The 4984-nt window shown below is 68.7% G+C and overlaps 1 protein-coding gene across 1 annotated transcript in view; it reads right to left on the reverse strand.

Annotated features, from left to right (window-relative positions):
• The window catches only part of HIC1 (HIC ZBTB transcriptional repressor 1), a 20742-nt gene that overhangs the window by 15240 nt on the left and 518 nt on the right, over positions 1-4984 (reverse strand). The gene's annotated exons all lie outside the window — the stretch shown is intronic.

Here is a 4984-nt window from a genome sequence, read left to right on the forward strand (position 1 = left end):
GCCTGGCCTGCGGCGTGGCGTCCTCGGGGAGGCGGCCTGGCAGCAGCTTGAAACCCAAGGGCGCTCGCCTGGTCGGCTCCTACCGCACGGCGGGCGAGGCGAAGCCGAGCTGCGGCTGGGGCCCCTCTCGCCCTCGGCGGCTGTCGGGGCTCAGGCGCACTCGGTAGCTCAAAGCCGAAGGAAAGTGCTTCCCTGCCGCCCTGCCTTCCCCCCATCTGCTTCACTTCCAGGCGCAGGAAGATCAGGAGCTGCAGGCCGCAGCACGGAGCCCCTTTGGCCTCCAGCGGCACGCGTACGAAGCGCCTGGCTTCGGCGAGCTCAGAGCCGCCCTGCAGGTCTCCGAGCAGCTGGGAAATCGCCCCACGGCTCACGAGAGCCCACGCTGCGCGGCACGCGGGCCCGGGCCTCTCGTCTTGGCCCGGCCAGGCTGAGCTCAGCTTTGCACTTGCCCTCGATACCCAGCGACAGGGCTCCCTCCCTGGGCCCTCCCTGGGCAGCAGTTTGGCTGCAAGCACCGTGCGGAGTCACCATCGCCTTCCCGTCCCCCTCCGCCGCTCTCCCCTCCCCTCGCAGCAGGGCTCGCTTCCCGCCGCCCCGGAGCTGAGGGCAATGCAAACCGATGGCAGGACACCAGGGGTTTGCTCGTAGTTTCATAGTTCATCAAGACCGACCCCCTGCCCTGGGCAGGACCGAGTGCTGGGATCACGATACCCCAGCCAGCTCTCTCTCCAACCTCCTCCTGAAGACCCCCAGGTAGGGGAGAGCACCACCTCCCTGGGGAGCCCTCACTGTGAAGCAATGCCTCCTGATAGCGAGCCTGCACCTGCTCTCGATCAATCTGTGGCCGTTATTCCTTGCTGTCCCGAGTGGTGCCCGGGGGAGCAGAGCCTCACCTATTTTCCGGTGGTCCCCCCTGCCGAGTTTGTAGATGGCCACCAGGTCCCCTCAGTCTACTCTTGTGGAGGCTGAATTGATTCAGACCCTTTAGTCTATGTCCGCAGGGCCTGCTGCCCCCTGACCATGCGAGTGGCCTCCTCTGGCCCCTCTCCATGCTGTCCACATCCCTGCTGAAGCGCGGCGCCCAGAACTGGGCCCAATACTCCCGCTGCGGCCTGACCGGTGCCGCATGGAGGGGGAGGATCACCTCCCTGGCCCTGCTCGAGATGCATCCTACTGACCGCTTCCTCGCACTGGCGGCTCATGTCCACCCTGGAGTCAGCAAGGACCCCAAGAGCCCTCAGCCACGTGCTGTTCCCCAGCCCGTAGGGTGTTGCCGGTTCCTTCTCCCTAGACGCAGCACCCTGCCCTTGTCTGCGCTGACCTGCACCCTCTCCTCATCCACCACCTCTGCGACCCGTCCAGCTCTAGGGGCTGCAAGGGGACAGGGCAGGGCACGTGGCCTGCGGCTTGGGGCAACCTCGGCCCTCCCTCGTGAACCGAAGCAAGCGTCTGCAGACCACCCCCGCGTGCAGCCACGAGTGCAGTGTGCAGGCCCCAGGGCAGCCAGAAGGTCTGGCTTGGCTTGGGGCTTTCCGCCTGCCTCTTTTCGCCCCGTGCCGCTCGAGCCCCTTCAGGAAGCAGCCGCGAGCCACCCGGACCCCGAGCGCACACGCACGCTCACGCCGCTGGGCACGTGCGGGGAGCGTGGTGGCGGGAGCTGAGCTGTCTGGGCAATAGGGAGACCGGACGGAGCAGGGGCGCGGGGGGCTCTCCGCTCCCTGGCAGCGCAGGCGGTCGTCCCGTCCTCCCGCCGGAGCTGCCGCTGGCTGCCCGAGCGCTGTTACCGCCTGACGGCCCTGGCGGGGCGGCCTTGAGATTCAGCCTGTGCTCGTCCCCGTCAGTGGCCTGGCCCAGTGTGGGTTTCCATGGAAAGCTTCCCTCCACAACAAGGAGGAAGGAGCTGCGGCAGGAGTGACTCAGACACGGCTGGAAGATTCTGCGGGCAGGCGGGGGAGGGCAGGCGCCGGCCCGCGTCAGCCGGCCCTGGCCGCGGCGGCAGGCTCGCCCCCGTGTCCCATCCCCCGCACCACAGGACGCTGTCCCGGAGCCCGTGCCGGGGCCTGACGAGGGGAGGGAGGTGAGCGAGAAACCCAACGGCGGCGAGCGCGGCCCCGGGCCCAGCTCCCAGAACAGCCCTGGCAGGCCGGGCTCTGCTCAGCCCCGACACCTGCGGCGGGGGCGGCGGGGCAGCGCTAGGCCGGGCACGGCCCCGCAGGGACGGGCTGGAGCCGTGCAGCTGGACGGCGGGCATTAGACGCAGGCACAGGGCTGCCCGGGGAGCAGGGGCGAGCTGGGGAAATCACAGGCGCTGGCGTGCTGAGGGCTGCCCCGCGGAGAGAGACAGCCAGAGGCCTTTGAGCAGGCTGGGCTCAGCAGGGCTGTGCAGGCGCAGGACGGCACCGCTTCTCCCCGCCGGCGGCCCCGGGGGAGACCCGTCACCACTGCCTGCTCTTGCCCGCGAGCTGCGGCGGAAGCTCACCGCGGTGGCGACGGGCGCTGCCCCTGCTGCCCCGGTCGCTGCGGTGTCGCCCAGCCCCTCTCCCCCGTGGGAGTGGTGCTGACCTGGATCCAGGGCCACGGGCAGCCTGCACCCACAGGCCGCAGCGCTGGCGTGGAGAGGCCGTGGCTAGGTACACGGGTGGGAGCAGCTGCCACGGCCCACTCCATCCTCGGCTTTACCACCAAGTCGGGAGAGACAGGCAGCTGGCATCCAGGGGAGCCCCCGCAGCACAGGCCTCGCCCCCCAGGGTGGGGCAGCTCCCCAGGGCCTCAGCCTTGCCACTGTGCAAGCCCCCACACAGGGCTGGAGCCCAGCAGCAGACACGAGGCATGAGTGCAAGCAGCTCCTCAGCGCCAGCGAGACCCCCCCAGCTCTGCAGGGAGCAGGCCTGGCGCCGGGGTCCTGCACCTGGCACGGGGGAGCGGGGCACCAGGGCCCCGGGCTTCCTACCTGAGCCCTGCTGTGGCTGTCGGACCAGGCTCTTCCTTCCTCCAGTCCACAGGGCATGACCCCAGCTTTCCGCCAAGTCCCTGGCACAGGGCAAGGGCCAGGCTTGGAAAGCAGCCGGTGCTGCTGGAGAGTCTGTACAGGCTCCTAATCCCCATGGACGCAGCACCTAGAGGCCCTCAAGATCTCCAGCGGGCTTTAGCCACTTAGCAAACCTGGCCGGAAACATTTCTGAGCGGGGACAGGTGCCAATGAAACCCAGACTCGGGTCGTGCCAGGGCTCAAGGCAGAACCGACCTGGTGCTTTCTACTGCATCTGCTCCGCTCTGCCAGGGCCGCAGCGCAGGGCTGCATGGGGACACGGGCACCTCCTGCAGAAGGCTAGGGCTGGGGGAAGAAGACGAAGCCCCTGCATTTGCTCGGAGAGCACAGCATGGACAGGACGGGTTTGTGATGCTGCAGTGAATCCTCCACGGCACACATAGAGGGCTACAGCCCCCCGCCCCGGGAGTTCATCTACTTCCTGAGGCCTTGGGAGTCTGCAGACAAGCGCATCCTCAGCATGAGGAGAATCATGGCTTTGGAAAGTTTAGTGGCAGACAAAGTGTCCTCGTGCTTCAGCCCTGTCTTAATTAAAAACAGCACAGATGGGACGTGCAACATGAGGCAGGGCCTCTGCGCTTCTGTCCTGCGGCATCCCAGGCTAAACCTGCCCTCGAGCACAGGCTGCCAGGGCCCTGAGTGCACCGAGCCGTTGCTTCCTCCTACTTGTGTGCAGATGCCAGCGCCAGTGGCCCAGGGAGCAGAGGCTGAGCCAGGACGAAGCTGCAGCCAGGTTTCCCCACCTCGGCCCTCCCCGCTGGGGCCTGGCAGCGACCCACCGCTGCCCCCCCTACCCGGGAGGGGGCGAGCTGGCAGCGCAGCGGGCTCGCACGCGCAGAAAGTGCCCCGCACAACCCGGCACAGACCTGCCTTCAGCCCAACGCGGGCAGGTCCCGCAGCCACAGGCGTTGACCACAGCCCCAACTCACCCGGCCCAAGGCCGTCAGCCTGCTCTGCTCGCTGGGCACCTCTTGCTGCGGTCGTCCCAGCTGCTCCAGACGTGTGGTCTGGAGCTGAGGCCGGGGCCTTTTCTCACAACCCTCCCTGGCCTGGCTCTGCTCAGCTGAGCGGGGCTGGAGCAGCTGCCCTTCACCTGCAAGTGCCCTCCACGCCGGGGCCAAGGCCTGGGACCGCCCCGGATTCAGGTCAGCATTACTCAGGGGGAGAGGGGCTGGGCACCATGCAGCCCTAGTTCCCAGCTGGCCCTCCCCAGCCGTGGCAAGGACCCGAGTCCCCAGCACAGGCAGCTGTCTCCCGGCCTCGGGGGGAACTGCAGGCTGCAGAGAAAGCTCCAAGCAGCCCGAGGGAAGGTGCTCCGACGGACACAGCCCTCACCCCCAGCCCGACCTGGGCCTTGGGGCAGGCTGTTGTTCGGGGGGTGGGGGGTCAAACCAGCGCTTGCACAGGAGGGTCTGGGCAGATCCTGCCTCCTTTCCTGGAGCTTGTGAACGCCGTGTCAGGGCACGCACCACTGTGGGGACAGTGCCAGAAACCTCGCTGCAGCCACCGGAGCTCAGCTCTGGAGGCCAGGAGAAAGTGCTGCCCTTGCCTCGCCCGGCGGGGCCTCTGCAGGTGGACACCCCTGCGCCTCCCCAGCACAGCTCTGCCCCAAGACGGCAGCTGGAGCTGTGGCTCCCACCCGGGGCCGGGCAGAGGTCCCGCGGTCCAGGGCTGTGGTCCCCTGCAGCGAGGTGGCAGCACACGGCCGGGTAAGCGTGAAAGGCAGGGCGGACCGAGCGTGCTCCGCACAATCCCTCAGGGACCCGGCCGAGGCAGCGGGGGAGGGCGGGGGCCCCGAGAAGGCACGGACCCCAGCTCGCTGCACGTGCATTTATTGCGCACCCCGCAGACCAGCTCTTCCCGTCCCCACCGAGCGGAGCTCAGGCCTACCCGCCCGGGCGGGACCCCCGCGCCGCGGCGGCGGCCAGGCCGGGC

This window comes from Crocodylus porosus, unplaced genomic scaffold (genome assembly GCF_001723895.1).
Source record: "Crocodylus porosus isolate Cpor-Errol unplaced genomic scaffold, CroPor_comp1, whole genome shotgun sequence".
NCBI lineage: Eukaryota > Metazoa > Chordata > Crocodylia > Crocodylidae > Crocodylus > Crocodylus porosus.